Raw genomic sequence first — 20,951 nt, 5'->3', positions numbered from 1 at the left:
TAGGAACAGGAAGAATTAGGGGTTACAGAGGATGGGCAGACTGAATGGGTCATTTGGCCTTTATCTGCCATCATGTTTCTATGTTTCTAGGTATCTTTCAAAGATATCCCCAAAACAGGGAAGATAGGGCATCCCGATAGCCATTATTAAGATGTTCTTGGGAAAATCCACTGCTTATTTCTAAGATAAGCAGTATAAAATGTAATGTACTGTTTTGGGATCTTGCCAGTTACTTGTAAACTGGATTGGGCACTGTTGGAAACAGGATACTGGGCTTGATGGACCTTCAATCCAGTGGCTTACCAAGGGGGGGGGGGGCAGTGGGGGCGGTCCGCCCCGGGTGCACGCCGCTGGGGGGGGGGGGGGGTGCCGCGGGCCTGTCGGCTCCGCTTGTTCCATGCTCCCTCTGCCCCGGAACAGGTTACTTCCTGTTCCGGGGCAGAGGGAGCATGGAACGAGCAAAGACGACAGGCGCGTGGCACCCCCCCAGCAGGTAAAAATGCACCCGGGGGGGTCCTTCGCCGGGGGGAGGTTCCTTTCACCAGGGGGGTGTCCTTTCGCCGGGGGTGGGGAGTCGCGCTGCACCCGGGAGGGGCGCATCAGCTATCCGCCCCGGGTGTCAGCCACCCTAGGAACGCCACTGCTTCAATCTGTCCCAGTATGGCAATGCTTTTGTTCTTATGAAGGAGATATTCCACCAACGGTGTGGAGTTTGGGATCAGATTGAGACAACAAAAACAGGAAGAGTAAATTACTGCAAGTCCCCCCCCCCCCCCTCCATGACAAAGACTTCTATTAAGGACACAGTTCTGGTAGTTAGGGGGGGGGTGCATAGTTAATATAGGCCATATCTGCATCAGTCAGCCATGATTCTGCGAGACAAAGAATATCCAATTGGTGGGATAGAATGAGATCATAAATAAGATGATGCTTACAGGGAGCGGGTATTGAGTAGGCCAATACACGGATTAGAAGTGGGTAGATATATTCTAGCAAGGCCAGGATCAAGGGAAATAGGTTATAAATGATGTACCTGTGGTCTCTGAGATGTGAGCTGGTAGGTCTGTGGTCAATGCCCCCAGACCACTGGGATTCGCTGAGCAAGGCACATAAGAGAAGGTTGTAGCACTAAGAGTAAAAAAAAAAGAGAAAATACCTAACTGTAGCATCATGATGGCAAATAGGGTGAGCACTCAGGGTACTCTGGTCCTTGCTCCCTGTGCTCACTCCTTACACCATGCATATACGGTGAACGACTATGCGGCATGTGCCGCTAAGGGCATTGAAATTATAGCAAGAAGAGCCCAATGTCAGTTCCAGAGTGGGCGGGGTTTAGCAACATAGGGATTAAGCATCTGGGACCACCGAAGTGTCTTAATGTCACTGGAGTGGGTGGGACTTAGCAGCATGGAGATTAAGTGTGTACCAGAGTGGCCTGGAGTGGGCAGGGCTTAGCAGCACAGAGATTAAGTGTCTAAGAGCATTGGAGTGGCCTAATGTCACTTCCAGAGTGGGCTGGGGCTTAGCGCATGGACAAAGCAGTATAATTTTATGCCCCCTGATATTCAAAGCTATTTAACCAGCCAGACATGGCTGCTGGCCTGTTAAATAACTTATCAGTACCTAACCGCTAATATTCAGTGAGAGATATCCGGTTATCTCCGCTGAATATTGCCAGTTAGCACCTAGTGCAGAACCGGCTATATTGCACAACTTATCCGGTTAGGCGCTGATATTCAATCCCTAACCCCAAACCTGGTCCTGGAGGCACCCCAGCACTGCCTCCATTGCATGCAAATCTGTCTCATGAATATTCATTGTGGATATTCTGAAAACCTGACTGGCTGGGGTGCCTCCAGGACTAGGTTTGGGAACCACTGGCCTAAATGGATAAATTTAGCTGTCAAATAGGACCGCATAAATAACTGTTCTATCTTTTTACCGCTAAAATGTTAGTGCTGAATATTGGCATAGCCGGTTAACTTTTCAGCAGTTAAAACAACTCAGACACTCAATGCCGATCGCCGGAAATGACCCAGCATTGAATATCTGGGTTTAACACCAGTGGCGGACAGCAAAAGTGCTGCCCATTGCTGGCTGAATATCATGGTTATGATTTATAAAGTGATAATAAACCCACACCTTTGTTAAGTCCTTGTTGGTAATTGGGCACCCCCTATAGGCACTGGTTATGCCATCTATTTTAAGCCTACTCTATAAAGAAAAGTAAGAACCTAAAATATGCATACATTAAGACACAATCAGTTACACCAACCCTATAGCTGGCATAAATGCCCACACCTTAATGTCGGCACATATACATGTAAATAATAATTTTGAATATTTCGGCATTGAAGGAAATGTCCTGAACTGGTTCAAAGGGTTCCCAACCCAACGTTCGTATCAAGTTACATCAAATTCAACTACGTCTAATGCATGGACACCTGAATGTGGAGTACCACAAGGATCACCCCTCTCACCAACCATTTTCAACCTAATGATGATCCCTTTGGCAAAACTCCTATCAAACCATAACAACCCATATATATACACGCCGATGATGTAACAATATACATCCCTTTCAAACAATACATCAAAGAAATCTTCAACGAAATCAATCAAAGTCTCCACATCATGAACACCTGGGCAGATGCATTTCGTTTGAAACTAAATGCAGAAAAAACTCAATGCCTGATACTCACCTCCCAATACAACACAAATGAATTTACTGCTATAAACACACCAAAACTAAACCTTCCAATCTCAGAAACGCTAAAAATCCTTGGAGTCACTATCGACAGCCACCTAACACTCGAAACTCATGCAAACAACACAACCAAAAAGATGTTCTACTGCATGTGGAAACTGAAAAGAATAAGACCATTCTTCCCAAGATCCGTCTTTCGCAGCCTAGTGCAATCCTTTGTACTCAGCCATCTGGATTACTGCAACTCACTATACGCAGGTTGCAAAGAGCAAATACTGAGGAAACTTCAAACAGCCCAGAATACAGCAGCCAGACTCATCTTCGGAAAACCAAAATATGAAAGTGCAAAACCCTTACGAGAGAAGCTACACTGGCTTCCACTCAAGGAACGCATTACTTTTAAAGTATGCACATTAGTCCACAAAATCATTCACGGTGAAGCCCCAGCCTACATGTCTGAGTTAATAGACTTACCACCCAGAAACGCTAAAAGATCATCCCGAACTTTCCTCAACCTCCACTTCCCTAATTGCAAGGGCTTGAAATACAAGACGTTACACGCGTCAATCTTTTCTTACATGAGCACGCAGTTCTGGAATACACTGCCGCGCAACCTGAGAATGATCTACAAGCAAGCCACCTTCCGCAAATTACTGAAGACCCATCTTTTTGAACAAATTTACGGAAAGAACCAAAACACATAACACCACCAAAACACACTCACTGTACATTAATGCATCAATACATCCACTTCTGAACTCTCATCCCCAGTAATCTCACCTCACCCATACCTTTATTCACAGAAATATGTATACCATATGTCTTCGTGTCTTAATATTGCCCTTTTAGCTTCCCGTTGTCTCTTTCCAATGTTTCACGGTTTTGTTCCATTGTTATATTCCTTAACGATACTTTGATTGTCTCGCATAACTCTTCACAATGTAATCCATAACCAAGTTGTAACAAATTGTATTTCCATTATTCATAATATATTGTAAGCCACACTGAGCTCGCAAAAAGGTGGGAAAATGTGGGATACAAATGCAATAAATAAATAAATAAATAACATTCTATCTTTTGCATGTGTGCCTATGTGCTCCCCCACACTCTACCCACACTCTACCCACACTCCACCCATGTGCATGCCCATTGACAAAGTACACACCATCAAATCATGGTGTGTACTTTTCTGCTAGGTAGCATTCTATAAAGAGGTCATTTAAGCATGTAAATGGCCACTGACATGTGCAAATGACTAGAATACCACCATTCTGCCTTCTTCATCATTCTCTAGTTCATAAAATTATCCACGAAATGGAAATGCCCCAGCCTAAATGTCAGATCTAGTAGACCTGCCACCCAGGAACGCTAAAAGGTCATCTCGAACATTCCTTAATCTGCACTTCCCCAGCTGTAAAGGCCTAAAATACAAACTAACGCATGCGTCTAACTTCTCTTACCTGAGTACACAGTTGTGGAACGCATTACCGCGCAGCTTAAAACTACTTATGAACTAATTAACTTCCGCAAATCCCTGAAGACCCACCTATTCAACAAGGCATACCAATAAGAGCAACAACTATAAATGTAATACATCGCAACCTTACCTATTATCAACAATGTTCTTGCTTATATCTACTTGTCTGAATTTCGATCACGCTATTTTCTATGACATCTCCACCTTACCTATTATCTGTAATGTTTTCTACTTGTTATGATTGGGGTCTGAACCCCTCTCAAACTTACCTCTTTCCTGGGGGTCAGCTTCTTAGCTGGCTTCTGTTTCTTTTCTCTGTCCTTTCTGAGCTGGCTCTGTCTCTCTGTGCTGGCAGCTTCCAGCAGCATGGGGTTAATTGTTTTACTTTACTACTGCACCTGTGTGTGTGTTGCCTGAGTTGCTCTAACTCTCTTTGGGTGTACTGGCTTCAAGTGTTTCACGGTTTTGCATTGGTGTGGGTTGGGCCTCTCTGGGTCAGTGTGCTTTTGCCTAGGTCTAGGGAGTGTGACATCATCAGGGAGGGCCTTGATAAGGAAGTGGTGTTGTTTCCTTCAGGGCCTTTGCAACAGTTGTGTTTGCTTTAGGTAGGGTGGTGCAGTATGCACTTCTGACGTGTCTAGGGTCCCTGCTTGCTTTTGCTAAGGTCCAGGTTAGTGTTAGTGCAGTGTGCACTGGTGTCTATGTGTTTAGCTTTCCTGCTTTTCCCTTTGTTTCCCCTGCTTTTCCCTCTTGGTTTTGGAAGCATTGCTATGTGTAGGGCTTTGGAAGCTCTGTTGCTATTAGAAGTACTCCTGGGTTTGGTGTTGTTAGGAACACTGCAGAGTTTGCTGTTAGAAGTACTTCTGGTGTTTGTGCTATTGGGAGCATTGCAGTCTTTGCTGTTGGTGTTTGGTGATTTAGAATCACTTTTGGCTTATGTGTTAGCTTCACTGCTTTTTCCTTGTGGCTCCCCTGTCTTCCCTTTTAGTGCTAGGAGCTCTTCTGGTTGCTTGCCAGAGTAGTGCTTAGGAAGCACCTTGTTAGTTGTATCTAGCTTGCTAGAGCAGTGCTTAGGTAGCTGGTTAGTTCTGTGTTTAGCTTATTAGTGTAAAGCTCTGCTTGTAGCTTGGTGCTTAGTAGCACCTGTGTTAGCTTTGTGTTTAGTTCCCTGCTCTGTTAGTCTAGGGCTGAGGAAGTCCCTTTCTTGAGCAGGGATTAGGAGCTCCTGTTTAGTATAGGGCTTAGGAAGTCCTTTTGTCAGTTTACGGTTAGGAACACTCCTGCTGGTTTAGGGCTTGGGAGCACGTAGATCAGTTTAGGGTTAGGAGCACTTCTGTTTCCAGTCCTGGTCCCTATGTCATCCGGTATCCAGTAAGTCCTGTCGGCTACTCGAACCCAGGAGCTCAACTCTTGGGGGGCTTAGTAGCTAAGTACAGGTGAAGCTGTTGGACCAGTCCAGTGTGCTCCAGCCCCGTGTTCCGGTCCTGTGTCCTCCAGTCCGGGGGACCAGTCCAGGGTGTTCCAGTCTGGTGTGCTCCAGTCCAGTGTGTTCCGGTCCGGTGTGTGTTCCAGTCCTGTGTCCTCCAGTCCGGGGGATTCCAGTCCATGTGTTCCGGTTCGCTGGGCAGTGCCTGCAGTCCCTGCCGGTGTGCTTACCCAGTGTTGGTTGGTGGGTTTTGCCTGCTGCTGTCGCTCCTCGTCAGCAGCCCAAGGGCTCACGTTTGCTCCAGAGCCCGGCCCCGCGGGCTCTGAACCTGAGAACCTGACAGATTGCAAAGGCCATGAGCCCGGCAAGAACCCCCGCCCAGCTGACCCAGCTGGGGTCCAGCTCCATCGTTGTTCTTGATCCTTCTATGACTCTTCGTCAGTATCGTGGGAAACTGTTGTCTCATCCTGTTTTGAAGAAGACCCCTGAAGCAGCAGCTGAGAGAAAACGTGTCCGGTGGCTTGGAATCGCTGAAAACCCAGTTTCAGATATGGACCCTTTCATCATGCTCTCAGAGTATCGCCGCAGCCTTGTCCTGAATCCAGCTTTGTGGGATACTCCGGAAGCTGTCGCTGAGAGAAGACGTCTTGGGAATTCCACGCTCTGGGCCCAGCAGGGGTCCAGTCCCGTTCAAGCAGTGCGCCCAGACAAGCCTCTGAATCCAGTCCGAGCAGCGCGTTCAGCCAAGCTTCAGAGTCCAGTCCGAGGGACGCTGCTGACCGAGCCTCCGATGCCAGTTCAAGTGGCGCTTCCACTCAAGCCTCCGAGTCCAGTCCGAGGGATGCTTCTGACCGAGCCTCCGAGTCCAGTCCAAGCAGCGCTTCTAGTCAAGTCTCTGCATCCAGTTCAAGTGGCGCTGTCTACTGAGTCTCCTAGTACCAGTTTGGATCCCAGTTCCAACCCCATTTTTGATCTGGATCCGTTTCTGACACTCCAGGATTACCGGGTTGCACTTTTGTCTGATCTAGCCCTGAAGAATACTCCTGAAGCTGCAGCAGAAAGAAGGCGTGTCTCCTGGCTTGGGTTCGAAGAAAACCCAGTTTCTGCTATTGATCCCTCTACAAGCTGTTCTTTTACCGCTTCCAACTCCTCTCGGAGCCAACCCTGCGGGATACTCCTGAAGCCCAAGCTGAAAGAAGGTGGCTTCCTGATTTTTCCCGACAAACTTCTGAGTCCAGCCTGAAGGGCTTTGTCTGCCAAGCTTCTGAGTCCACACTGAGTTCCAGCCCAGTGCCTGAGTCTGTTTTGAGTTCCAGCCCAGATGCTGAGTCCGGAGCGAGATGCAGCAGTGACAGCCAAGATGCTGAGTCTGGATCGAGTTGCAGTTCCAGTCAAGATGCTGAGTCTGGATCGAGTTGGAGTTCCAGGCAAGATGCTGAATCTGGATCGAGTTGGAGTTCCAGTCAAGAGGCTGAGTCTGGATCGAGTTGCGGTTCCAGTCAAGATGCTGAGTCTGGACCGAGTTGCAGTTCCAGGCAAGATTCTGAGTCTGGATCGAGTTGGTGTTCCAGTCAAGATGCTGAGTCTGGATCGAGTTGCAGTTCCAGGCAAGATGCTGAGTCTGGATTGAGTTGGAGTTCCAGTCAAGATGCTGAGTCTGGGTCGAGTTGCAGTTCCAGTCAAGATGCTGAGTCTGGATCGAGTTGGAGTTCCAGTCAAGATGCTGAGGCTGGATCGAGTTGTAGTTCCAGTCAAGATGCTGAGTCTGGAGTGAGTTGTAGTTCCAGTCAAGATGCTGAGTCTGGATCGAGTTGCAGTCCCAGCCGGGATGCTGAGTCTACACCGAGTGATGAGTCCATGATGAGTGCTGAGTCTGCACCGAGTGCAGAGGCCAGCCGAGATACTGAGTCCACGATGAGTGCTGAGTCTACACCGAGTGCAGAGCCCAGCCAAGATGACGAGTCCACGATGAGTGCTGAGTCTGCACCGAGTGCAGAGTTCAGCCGAGATGCCGAATCAGAATTGAGTTACAGTCCCAGGCAACATGCTGAGTCCGGGTCAAGTTGGAGTTCCAGTCCCAGGCAAGATGCTGAGTCTGGGTCAAGTTGCAGTCCCGGCCAAGATGTTGAGTCCGGTGAGAGTTGGAGTTCCAGTTCCAGGCAAGATGCAGAGTCCGGGTCAAGTTACAGTCCCGGCCAAGATGCTGAGTCCGGTGAGAGTTGCGGTCCCAGCCAAGATGCTGAGTCCGGGTCAAGTTGGATTTCCAGTCCCAGGCAAGATGCTGAGTCTGGGTCAAGTTGGAGTTCCAGTCCCAGGCAAGATGCTGAGTCCGGGTCAAGTTGGAGTTCCAGTCCCAGGCAAGATGCTGAGTCTGGGTCAAGTTGCAGTCCCGGTCAAGAGGCTGAGTCCGGGTCAAGTTGCAGTTCCGGCCAAGATGCTGAGTCCGGAGCAAGTCCCAGTGCCAGCCGAGATGCTGAGTCTACGTTGAGTACCGAGTCCAGCCAAGAGGCTGAGTCCGAATTGAGTGGCAGTTCCGGCCAAGAGGCTGAGGCCGGATCAGATTGCAGTCTCAGGCAAGATGCTGAGTCTACTCTGAGTTCCCACTTCAACCAAGACGTTGAACCCCTCCTGAGTTCCAGCTCCAGCCAAGAGGCAAGGTCCAGTCTGAAGTCCTGTTCGAGTTCCTGTCCGGCTTTAGATTCCAGGATGGGTGTGGGCTCTAGCCCAGTTCTGGCTGCTACAGTGGAGTGCCAGGAAGTCAAGGAAGTTGTGGATTCCTTCAAGAGATGGTTCCTGTTGAATAGGACTCCACTTGTTGCATCCAAGACTCTGATCCTGCCTAGCAGCCGTTCTAAAGAGCCTCGTGGCGGCCAAAGCCATTCTGGTTTCCTAGTTCCAGATGTACTTGTCACGTCCTGCCCAGCCGCCCAGATTTATGTTGTGAAACCCATTGGGAGATTTCATCACAGCTACCCATGGAGACCTAAGTTGTCTTTTGAGACCTGGAGCTCCCGTGGGGACACGGGAGCCTTGAGGGGGAGGTGCTGTTATGATTGGGATCTGAACCCCTCTCAAACTTACCTCTTTCCTGGGGGTCAGCTTCTTAGCTGGCTTCTGTTTCTTTTCTCTGTCCTTTCTGAGCTGGCTCTGTCTCTCTGTGCTGGCAGCTTCCAGCAGCATGGGGTTAATTGTTTTACTTTACTACTGCACCTGTGTGTGTGTTGCCTGAGTTGCTCTAACTCTCTTTGGGTGTACTGGCTTCAAGTGTTTCACGGTTTTGCATTGGTGTGGGTTGGGCCTCTCTGGGTCAGTGTGCTTTTGCCTAGGTCTAGGGAGTGTGACATCATCAGGGAGGGCCTTGATAAGGAAGTGGTGTTGTTTCCTTCAGGGCCTTTGCAACAGTTGTGTTTGCTTTAGGTAGGGTGGTGCAGTATGCACTTCTGACGTGTCTAGGGTCCCTGCTTGCTTTTGCTAAGGTCCAGGTTAGTGTTAGTGCAATGTGCACTGGTGTCTATGTGTTTAGCTTTCCTGCTTTTCCCTTTGTTTCCCCTGCTTTTCCCTCTTGGTTTTGGAAGCATTGCTATGTGTAGGGCTTTGGAAGCTCTGTTGCTATTAGAAGTACTCCTGGGTTTGGTGTTGTTAGGAACACTGCAGAGTTTGCTGTTAGAAGTACTTCTGGTGTTTGTGCTATTGGGAGCATTGCAGTCTTTGCTGTTGGTGTTTGGTGATTTAGAATCACTTTTGGCTTATGTGTTAGCTTCACTGCTTTTTCCTTGTGGCTCCCCTGTCTTCCCTTTTAGTGCTAGGAGCTCTTCTGGTTGCTTGCCAGAGTAGTGCTTAGGAAGCACCTTGTTAGTTGTATCTAGCTTGCTAGAGCAGTGCTTAGGTAGCTGGTTAGTTCTGTGTTTTGCTTATTAGTGTAAAGCTCTGCTTGTAGCTTGGTGCTTAGTAGCACCTGTGTTAGCTTTGTGTTTAGTTCCCTGCTCTGTTAGTCTAGGGCTGAGGAAGTCCCTTTCTTGAGCAGGGATTAGGAGCTCCTGTTTAGTATAGGGCTTAGGAAGTCCTTTTGTCAGTTTACGGTTAGGAACACTCCTGCTGGTTTAGGGCTTGGGAGCACGTAGATCAGTTTAGGGTTAGGAGCACTTCTGTTTCCAGTCCTGGTCCCTATGTCATCCGGTATCCAGTAAGTCCTGTCGGCTACTCGAACCCAGGAGCTCAACTCTTGGGGGGCTTAGTAGCTAAGTACAGGTGAAGCTGTTGGACCAGTCCAGTGTGCTCCAGTCCTGTGTTCCGGTCCTGTGTCCTCCAGTCCGGGGGACCAGTCCAGGGTGTTCCAGTCTGGTGTGCTCCAGTCCAGTGTGTTCCGGTCCGGTGTGTGTTCCAGTCCTGTGTCCTCCAGTCCGGGGGATTCCAGTCCATGTGTTCCGGTTCGCTGGGCAGTGCCTGCAGTCCCTGCCGGTGTGCTTACCCAGTGTTGGTTGGTGGGTTTTGCCTGCTGCTGTCGCTCCTCATCAGCAGCCCAAGGGCTCACGTTTGCTCCAGAGCCCGGCCCCGCGGGCTCTGAACCTGAGAACCTGACACTACTTATATTTACTTGTTTAAATTTCGATGATGCTACTTTCTATGTAACACTAACTGTTATCTCCTAATCTACTATCTACTAACAATGACACATTGTAAGCCACATTGAGTCTGCAAAGAGGTGGGATAATGTGGGATACAAATGCAATAAATAAAATAATAAATTTATCATTTATTCCTTTTATATACCGTTTCTTATTGCAATTACAAAACAGAACGGTTTACAGTGAAAAATACATCTCATAACCAAACAAATAAGAACTCCAGTCAATAATAGGAAAGCACAGCAAACCAAAAAATAGTAAGAACATAACTAATAAAACACAGTTATCTAAATTAATACAAATTAAATACAGTTTAGTCTGGACTTTAACACCTACCCTACTCTTATTCTGTTCGATATGATTGGTAAAATGAAAAGTCTTCAGCAGTTTTCGAAAATGAGTGTAAGATTCTTGTTGCCTAAAACTAGTCCTCTCCTTATGAAATTACACCGATAAAGCCCTAAGTAGTGATGCTCTTTTTTTTTTTTAATGTATATTTTTATAAAATGGATGTTCCTGGTGTAGGTGTTGCTGAATAGATGTATATTTTCTCTGTGGCCATCTTGTACATTATGAAGATTCTGACTTGGATGCTCCTTTTACGACCTAGGCGATCTGTGCAAAATCAGGCTTAAAGTGTGATGAATATGAGTGGCTGTTACATTTTCTGTTGCTAATGGTATCTCTTTTCTGTTTCCTGCCCTTTTAGAAATATACATTGAGTTCAAAGGAAAATATCTGTATGGAGTGCTGACAACTGATGTTAGCTATTCTGAGCTTCAGACAGCCCAGCTGCAGTGTACCAAGTTGGGCAGAGCCTGCAATGCTGTTGTCTTTAAGCTAGGCATTTATTACCTCTACATGGGAGTGTACTTGGCAAACATAGAAGATCCTACAACTGATAACACAGCTTCTACTCACATGAAAAAAAGTATGTTTTGTTTACCTATGTAAATATTTTAGAAATTAAATCATATTTTAAATTATATTGCAATCTGCTGACAGGGATGCAGAGTTCAACCTCGTTATTCTAATCTATAGTTAGATATGCTTCTAAAAACAGAGGGCACAATATTTAAAATGATGTATTTATTTATTTATTTATTGCACTTGTATCCCACATTTTCCCACCTATTTGCAGGCTCAATGTGGCTTACAAAGATCTGTTATGGCATCGCCATTCCAAGGTATAAATACAATTGGTGTTACAAAGAGATCGAGGATGACAAAAAAGTGCTAGGCAAACAGTGTAGAAGGAAGATGTTCAGAGAAGGGGAGAGTAGTGAAGTGTTATAATTAAGCTATGGATTTTCGTGGTACGCCTTGTTGAAGAGGTAGGTTTTTAGAGATTTGCGAAAGTGAGTTATATCGTTAATTGTTTTCAAGTTAATTGGTAGTGCATTCCACAACTGCGTGCTCATGTAGGAAAAGCTGGATGCTTGTGCTAGTCTGCATTTTAATCCTTTACAGTTGGGGAAGTGTAGATTAAGAAATGTATGGGCAGATTTTTTGGCATTTCTGGGAGGCAGGTCCACAAGATCTAGCATGTAGGTCGGTGCATCTCCATAAATGATTTTATGAACAATCGTGCATATCTTGAATGCAGTCTGTTCTTTTAGTGGGAGCCAATGCAGTTTCTCTCTTAGGAGTTTTGCACTTTCATATTTAAATGGCTCCTGGCCATTTAAATCACTTGTCTGGGGCTAACTGGGCATTTTCCATGACACTTAACTGGATAGTGCTGTTCTGTCCTCCGACAGCTTCACACTAGTTTATAACGTGATCCTAAAATGTGTGTAATGCCTTTACTGTTATTCTCAGTCCCAAGGACTATCATTGCTGCAGTTTCCCACTGGAAAAATACATGAGCAATGTACTGTGGGTAATGTAGTTCACAGGCAGTGCAACCACACTTGTATGGCTGTGTAAGAACTGTTATCACTGGTTGTGAGGCTGCTCAGACCCTCTCTCTCTCTCTCTCTCTCTCTCTCTCTCTCTCTCTCTCTCTCTCTCTCTCTCTCTCTCTCTCTCTCTCTCTCTCTCTCTCTCTCTGCCAAGCTTGGCTCTTTTGTCTTCCTGTTCAGTCTTACTATCTGTCCTCAGAGGTCAGCCAGGTATGACCTTTCCCTCCTATCTCTAGGACTACCCCTTGCTATCCGATGGCAGGCTCTGTCCCCATTGGTCTCTATCTGCTCCTCCCTGTGTGAAGCCCCACCACTTTTTTGTCCTTTCAGCCACGCGGGGCTTCTTTCACCATTATAGCCAGGGACATGGAGCTAACGCCATCTGGCTCCACACAGCTCTGTCCTGCTGAGAACTCCCTGTAAAGAACCTGGTTTTTTACCCTGCGAATATCTTCTTCCAAATGAGATATCGCACATTCCAGTCACCCAGCTTTGGACTATTTCTACCTGTTCAACTACCTTCCCCTCCCCCTGCAATACAACTACCTCTCTTCAGATCTCCACCTCCCACAGCCTCCAGATTAAGAAGTCTCTGTATCCTGAACATCTATCTGTGAGTAACTTATCTGTGATTTATTCAATAAAAGAGACTTCATAAAATAATAGAGACTTCAGGTGATTGCTGTGCCAGGGTTATGCTCCATGATATTGGGGCTTCTAATTATCAAGCTCCAAGAGTCATGACAAGTGCTACTGAAAATGCCTGGTTAGTGCCTATGCCAAAACTGGCTATTTTGGGGATATTCTGGGGGCAGAGTTGGCACTTAGCCAGTTCAGTGCTGATTTTCATCACTTAGGGCCCCTTTTACCATGTTGCAGTATAAGAAGGCCCATGGTGGCATCAGTGTGCGGGTTTGCTGCCCAACGAGGCTCCCTTTTACCGCAGTGGGTAAAAGGTGTTTTGTTTTAAAGGAAATGGCTGTGTGGCAAGTTAACCACTTGCCGCATGGCCATTTCCTGGGGTATCTCTTACCGCCACCTATTTAGGAGGCAGTAAGGGCTCCTGCGCTAACCCAGTGGTTACTGGGCAGCACTACAGCTGGGTATGCCCCCTATGCAGAAAACAAATGGCACGCTGGAAATGGTGCTCAGCAACAAAGTAACATAGTAGATGATGGCAGATAAAGACCTCTACGGTCCATCCAGTCTGCCCAACAAGATAAACTCATATGTACTACTTTATATGTATACCTGACCTTGATTTATCCTTGCCATTTTCGCAGCATAGACCATAGAAGTCTGCCCAGTACTTGCCCTGCCTCCCAACCATCGGTGCTGCCACCCAATCTAGCCCAGCTTTAATGCCTGATTGGTGCACAACAACGCTGTGGTAGGTGTACCACAGTGTTGTAAAAGGGCACTAAACCAGCTAAGATAACCGCATAATAGGACAGCATAAAATGCAGTCCTTTCTATATATGGTTCTTCATAGATGGTTAAGTGCCAAATATCACAGTTAACCAAGTATGTTTTTGCCACTCCATATACCTGGACATTGAATGCTGGAGCCTGGATAAGGCCCAGTATTGAATTTTTGGGTATAATGTTGGCAGCAGATAGCAAAACACTGATTGCCTCTGGATGAATATCAGGACCATAGATTCTTAATGGAAGGTATTTTACAGAACCTTACGGAGCAAAATTTCTAGAAACCATTTTGAAATTTAGAAATGTACTATGGCATGTGGATGTTTTCTATTTTGATTTTTCATTATTTATCTGTTTGTTTGTTTGTTTTTACAGAATGTGCTTTGAGATATTCTGGGCTTGACTGTCAGACAGAGTGCCCTTTGTGTGAGTTTGGACTAAGCTGTAACCCCATTCTTGGCATCTGTGATGGCCTGATATTTTATCGCAAGGATGGAGAAAGTGAGTGCCCAGCATCACCATCTGGCTGTGCTCATGGGACTCAAGATTTATTTTAAATAAATAATATTATTAAAAAATATGGTGGCTCAGTGGCTAAAACTTGGGTTTGATTGCTGGGTGAGATTCTTGTCCCCCAGACTAAAATTGCTGCAGAAGCATTGCTCACAGCACATGGGGCATGGGGAGGGCATTGCTGTAATAATGCAACTGCGCCTAGGGTTCATAGTTACAAAATTATGGAAGGAGCCCTGGTGAGTGACCTCCAGCTGAGAGCTGTCACTGCAACAGATGGGCTAGATGAGTTCGATGGCAGATATAAGAAATATTAGGCTTATTTTCAACATGAATATTAAATTTTTTCTGAAGTGATATGGAACCCAGGATGTTAATACATTTAAAAATTATGTTGTATCACTAATTTCATTATCAGAGATTATCAGCCTCTGCGCCCTGAAGTGCTGCTTGTTAGCCTGCCGCATTGCCACCATCTCCAGCCTCATTGCTGACACCTCCTGCAGCAACTGGTTTTGGCTATTCACCAGTTGCTGCAGGAGGCGCAGTGCTGGGGCTGGGGTGGAGAGGGCGGGCGGTGTTGGGCCCTCATCCCCCTCAAGGGGAGGCATGTCATGCCAGGGGTCTGCCGCTTGGCTTGTTGCAGCCTCTGCCTCCTCCTCCTCCTCCTCCACTGGTGGTGCCTCAGCTTCCTCCTTCTCCTCTTTCTCCTCCTGCTGCTGCTGGCACCCTGTGTATGTAAAAGGATTGTCCTTGAGATCAGCATGTTCAACATGGCTTGCATAGTGCAGGAGCTGGCTGGCTGGCATAAGGCAGGAATGGGGAAAGGTGGGGTCAGTGGTGAGCCCTGGGCTAGACACATGGGGTAGGAGATGCATGAGATGACATGACAGGGACCCCTGGAAGCTGGTCTGAAAAAGGAATACACTATAAGATGTGTTGGCAGGGAACACTCATTCCTCAGCAGCATGTTAGCATTTTGAGTTGTGACTATGGTAGGATGACCATTTGGGGGGGGGGGGAGGAGGAGGAGGAGGAGGAGGGGGGGAGCACTATTTCTTTACATTACTTTCAAATCATCCTATGACATCCACTAAGAGCAGGACATCAGGCAAGAATACCATGAAAACATATCCACCCCAGAAAGAGAGATACAGAAGTGAGGCTTGTCATCTCTTTCATCTCAGAGGAGGTTAGTTGGAAGTTGAAGCCACACTCATGGGAGGGTAGCTGCAACCTTAGGCCTTGATCTGAGACAGAGATGTTACGACTTACTAGTTGCCTATTAGCCACATGGAAAAACTGATATTGTACAGGACATTTGGATTATTAAATAAATACATTTACAAATGAGTACAGGTGCCCTGTTTATAATACTTATGTCGAGCCCTGAGGCGCCATCTCAGTGCCCTGATCATGTCAGGGCTTTCCCTCTTCATTCGGCGGAACCTCCGCTGGTGGGACTGGAGGTCCCTCCGAATGCCAAATCTTCTGCAAGATATAAGTTTGTACACCAGGAGTCAGGGGAAATCAAATTGGAGAGACTCACAACACTGATTGGGGGGGGGGGGGGGGGGGACGACACATTACATTGGTACAGATGATGTCATTGAGGTGTACATGAGGACAGAGAGTACCGTTTCTGTGCAGTATTGTAGGGATGTGGGAATGTTTTTCCTTTCTAGTACATAGATTCTATTAATGAATATGCATGTGCACATATCACTGATTACCCTTGAATACAGACTACAGTTTGTGCTTACACTGCTGAGGGAGCTCTTATATTATTATTAGTAAAACAGGCCCGTTTCTGACACAAATGAAACAGGCATTAGCAAGGTTTTCCTCGGAGTGTGTATGTTTGAGAGAGAATGTGTGTGTGAGAAAGTGTGTGTGAGAGATGGAGTGTGTGTGTGAGAGAGAGAGAGAATGAGTGAGAGAGAGACAGAGTGTGTGTGTGTTTGTGTGAGAGAGAGAGAGTGTGTGTGAGAGACAAGAGTGTATGTGTGTGTGAGAGTGAGTGTGTGAGAGAGAGAGAGAGAGATAGAGAGGGGCATAATCGAACAGCGCCGGCCATCTATATAGCCAGCCATCTTCGGGGCCGGCTCCACAAAGGGGCGGTGCCAACCGTATTATCGAAAAAGATGGCCGGCCATCTTTTCTTTCGATAATACCGTTGGGGCCGGCTAAATCTCAACATTTAGGTCAAATGTTGAGATCGCCGGGTTTACAGATGGGCGGCTTCAAAAAAAGTGGAAAAAAAATTGAAGTGCTTGTCTGGGACATCTTTTTCAGTAGTATCAGTGGGATTTGAATTAGCCACCTCTGGATTACAAGACCGGTGCTCTAACCACTAGGCCACAGCTCCACTTACTTGGATGTCCCTTCCTTTTGATTATGCCCCTTCAGGTCTCTCTCAGCCAGGGCTTTTTTTGAGGGGGTACTTGGGGGTACTGAGTACCGGCACCTTTTCCATTGGCTGCTAAAATTGACCCATGGTCCCCATGTTTTAATGAAAGAGCTCAGGCTCTACACACCAAATCTGCCTTGTCATAGATTCCGTGATGGGTTGCAGGCAGCCTGGCTATTGTGGGGTGGGCCCCTCAGTGATCACCCCAGCCCTGAAGGGTGGCCTGGCATTTGAGTACTGTCACCTTTTTCGCTAGAAAAAATGCACTGCTAAGGAGACAAGGGAAAAAAACTTAGAAATAAGAGCAAGCCCACCACCTTTTTTGCCCTGTCTTGGGGAGTGAAGGATGTCATATTCAGGAGGGCATAAGTGAGGCAATATCAGAATATTGACTTCTATGAGCCATGTTTCTGAGATAAACAGAAAGCCCAGATCTGAAGATTCAAGTAGCTCCATGAGTATGAGAGACTTGTTCCCTACCGACCTGGCATTGACATAGATGGCGGGGACGGGCATGGGTTGAGGGTTTTGTTCCAAGGAGGGGATATGTTTGGCTAAGTTCAGAAGAGAGCAGGTTTTTTAGATCGTTAGCAGTTATGATGTGAGGATTGTCTATAGTTTGTTTTGGATGTTTGGTTTTGATCTGAAGCCATATTGGTATTCTGAAGGTATATATTGGCAGTGTCTAGTAAATGTCTTTCATTAGAATTGGGGTGTTTCCTAGTCCAGGGTTTTCTAGAAGGGTTATATACCACTGGAATAGGGCTAAACCCCATGCTGTCCGATGAATTGCCACCCGAGATGGCCAAAAGGGCTAAGCAAAGCAATGTAGACCATTGCTTGTTAGTAACTTTTGGAGAGAGAGGTCAGAGCACTGTAATGGATGAGGTAGAGACCTCTGGCATCATTAGGTTATCCTCAAGTTGCTCGTAAGAGGTCTGTTGATGGCCTCAGTCTGTAGGCGGGGTTAGGATTGCCTCATCGCCTGTGATCCTTGGTGTGAAGATGTAGACGGTGAAGAGAGGTCTCAGTATCTCAGAAGTATGAGGAAGGATAGCCCAGCCCCGATGCAAGTAGCCCCTAGCCTAGCACTGGCCTCTCCTTGAATGGTCTCCGGATAGGATAATCTCAGGCAGGCAAGTCATGCAGAGTACACCCATTCAAGCCAACCCTTAGATTCTTATGCAGGAAAAAAAGAAGAAGAAGAAAAAAGAAAACGAAACACTAATTGCAACTGTTGAAGGTCCTTGACTTGAAGTTCTTGGTATAATCATTTATCATTAATTAAATTTGCTATACCACTTTTGTTGCAGGCAAATTAAAGCAGTTTTCAATAAAAACAAGGAGGCAGAAAAGAATGTCAACTGTACATAGGAAAGAGCTAACTACCTAATGAATTACAATAGTTGAGTTGACTGATTACTAGAGAATGTTTGAGGACGTAAGAGAGTTTTAATAGAGCGAATGATATGGAGTTTGAAAAATGAATGTATAACCACTGCAGAAATCCGTGGGATAAAAGAAAGTGCTGAGCTGCTAATAATCCACAGTATTTTGGCACTTAGAACTAGGGGAACCAGAATGGAACAGAGTTTAGTAGTGCTAATTTCAAACCAAGCTGATTAGTAAAAGGAAGGATTTTAAATTTGTCAGGGTTTAGCACGAGTTTATTTTCGGTAAGCCAGTCTGTTACTTTAATCAGTCTAGTATTAATGCAGTGTATATGTGTAGGGTCCAGTGCTTTTTTTGTGCCGGTATGCAACGGTACAGCGTACCGGCACCTTTTTTTTACCCCCCCCCCCCCCCCCCGGCCACCCCCCCCAGCGAGTCCTGCACTTCCTCTCAGTCCCCTACTTACTTTTTTTTTTTTAAAGACTCAGCAGCGATTGAAAGAGGCTGTCAGCGTCGGAGCTTCCCTCTGCGAATCCCACCTATGTGGTTTCAACTTCCTGTTTCCACATGGGGTTGCCAGGTTTAAAAAATTTTCCCCGCCCCAAACCAGCCCAAAACCGCACAAAATCAAACCCCGCCTCCGACGTCATTAACCCCGCCTCCTACGTCATTAACCCCGCCTCCTACATCAGCTCCTACATCATTAACCCCGCCTCCGACGTCACCTCCGATGTCAACCCCGCCTCCGACGTCGCCTCCGACGTCTATACAGGAAGCTTAGCTCGCCTATTTCTTTAAGCCCCAAAATGAACAGCTTTTACTTTTAAAGCATAATACCAAATGTACCCTACCTTTTATTAATTGGCCACGAGACTACGATCCTTCCGGATCTTTTATAAGCTCCGCAACCTTACCACTCCCGCTCCAGAGCGTGCGCGGCCCAACACATGATGTGACCACTTACTGTCTTTCACCTGCACCATTAAAATAAGACACAGAGAAAAGGTAGGGAGAAAGAAAATGAGGCGGCGGCCATCAGCCTTGTAGTCTGCATCGATCGAGCGCATGCGGTTATCCCTTCGCCTCAACGTGCAAACATAAATAAACTGCCTCGCTCTACTCCTTTTCCCAGTACCGAGGGCTTCCCTGCTTAAGTAAGTTCTCTCTGTCTCTGGGGGGGGGGGGGGGGGGGGCTCCGCGGGGCTTCTATAAGACCAAATTGGACCAATAGAAGCCCTGCGGAGGTGGGCTGCAGGCTGAAGAGGGGAGGGAATGCTCTGGGGCCGGGGCTGGGCCGGCCCGGGGGCGGGCTAAGGCAGCTTCCAATTCCAAATCGGACTCGGAGTACTTGGATCAGACCAATAAAAAACCCCATTACCCCGTGGGAAAAAAGCACCCAAACCCACACAGCTGCCGCGAAAAAGCCACCCAATTTCCCGCAGCCGTCCTGCAGCCGCCAAAAATTGCCCGCAACCGGTCATGGAAAGCCGCCCAATTGTGCGGGAAACCCGCAGCCCTGGCAACAAGGACTCGCAGAGGGAAGCTCCGACGCTGACAGCCTCTTTCAATCGCTGCCTGCTCTTTTCAAAGGAATTTTGTTCCTGAGTTGAAGAATGACTGTTGACTGATATTGCAACCTCCACAAAAATAGACCAGAAACTGTCATATGCCGATGAGTTTTTAACAAGCAGAAAATGACCGGAACAAATCTCTAGGACCAAAGTGGTTAACAAATACTTCTGACAAGGGAACAAGGTTTGTAGAGTTTAAAATCAATCCAAAAGTATAACATGATTAACATTGTTTGGGGAAGCAATCTAAGATGTCATCTGCAGGTATGCTACTGATCCATAAGACCGGGCCCGTATCAGGAAAATAATCCTGTTTTGTTTCTCATTACTGCTATAATTCTGATGTAACTGAAAATGGACTGACTGCATTTAGAAACATGTAGGACATCTGTTTCTCATTCGAAGGGTTCGCTTTTCAGAGCGGTGCCTTCCATCTTCAACACAATCCAAAGATTCCCACATCATGACTTGTCCTCATTTTTATTTTTTCCAGAAAATGGTAGAGTTGAACTTTCGACTCCATGTAAAGCAGTTGGAGGAAAACCATCATGAGCCCCCTAGGGTCCATTGAGAATTGCTTGCCATTATCCTACTTGATTCTTTGCAGCTTCATAGGTCTTTAAGCAGGACTCTGATGATGTACGTGCACTATATGCACTCATGTAAGTTTGTATTAAGAGAACAGGGCTGGGAACAAGCTCAACTGTCTAAGACCAAAGCGAGGAATGAAAGATAGTAGGGATAAAAGCTCACTCTGAACTGACCATGTCAAGTACATTAATTCATTGGCTTCCCATCTCTTCTAGTATCCAACTGAAAACTGCCCAACTTGAGTTTGAGATTCTCTGTGGCTTCAACATGTATGCTTACTTTGGTGTCCTCATCTCAACTTTCTACTCTATCCCCTGCTTGGTCTGTCCATAAGCTCTTGTTTGTTCTTTCCTATGGGCAATATTGTTCAAAGCAAATCATTTTCTTTCTCTACCATAGAAATCTGAGAAACCTTTCTTTTTTTCTTTACCTGATAAGTGTTCCTTCAATTTTTTGATACTATCTAAAATCTCACCTATTCTGCTTTGCTTCAGTATTTAAAATCACCTATACAAAATTTCTCCAATCTTTGATAAAAATTTTTTTAATGTATATTATTCTTGTATATTTAACGCTTTACTCACAAGAGGCTATAATGCGCTTAAATGAATAGCATGCTAAAATGCTACAAAATTATGCTTTAAAGGGATATATTTATAAAGCTTTCTCCATGTGTAATGCCTGGTTCACATGAGGAAAGGATTGTATAAATGCATAGGTGCATAAAAATCATGCACATGGAAAGTGTAACCAAAGAAGAAACTGACATGGCATAGATCAAATTAAATCATGGTAGGCCTAGATGTTGCATCTGTTGCCTCTTTCTCCACTCTGGATGTCCATCAATGAGGCCAAAGAACTCAGTAAACCAGCACTCTTCCCATCATCACCAGTCTAAGAATTGGTG

The 20,951-nt window shown here is 46.2% G+C and overlaps 1 long non-coding RNA gene across 1 annotated transcript; it reads left to right on the top strand.

Annotated features, from left to right (window-relative positions):
* Positions 1 to 9,051: 9,051 nt before the first annotated feature.
* On the top strand, positions 9,052 to 14,062 carry LOC115471608. The gene is made up of 3 exons (XR_003942377.1): positions 9,052 to 9,092; positions 10,945 to 11,166; positions 13,943 to 14,062. It is a non-coding gene; the product is annotated as an uncharacterized LOC115471608 (long non-coding RNA).
* Positions 14,063 to 20,951: the final 6,889 nt, after the last annotated feature.

The sequence above is a fragment of the Microcaecilia unicolor genome, chromosome 6 (assembly GCF_901765095.1).
Source record: "Microcaecilia unicolor chromosome 6, aMicUni1.1, whole genome shotgun sequence".
Lineage (NCBI taxonomy): Eukaryota > Metazoa > Chordata > Amphibia > Gymnophiona > Siphonopidae > Microcaecilia > Microcaecilia unicolor.
This window is presented reverse-complemented; position numbering and strand designations above follow the sequence as displayed.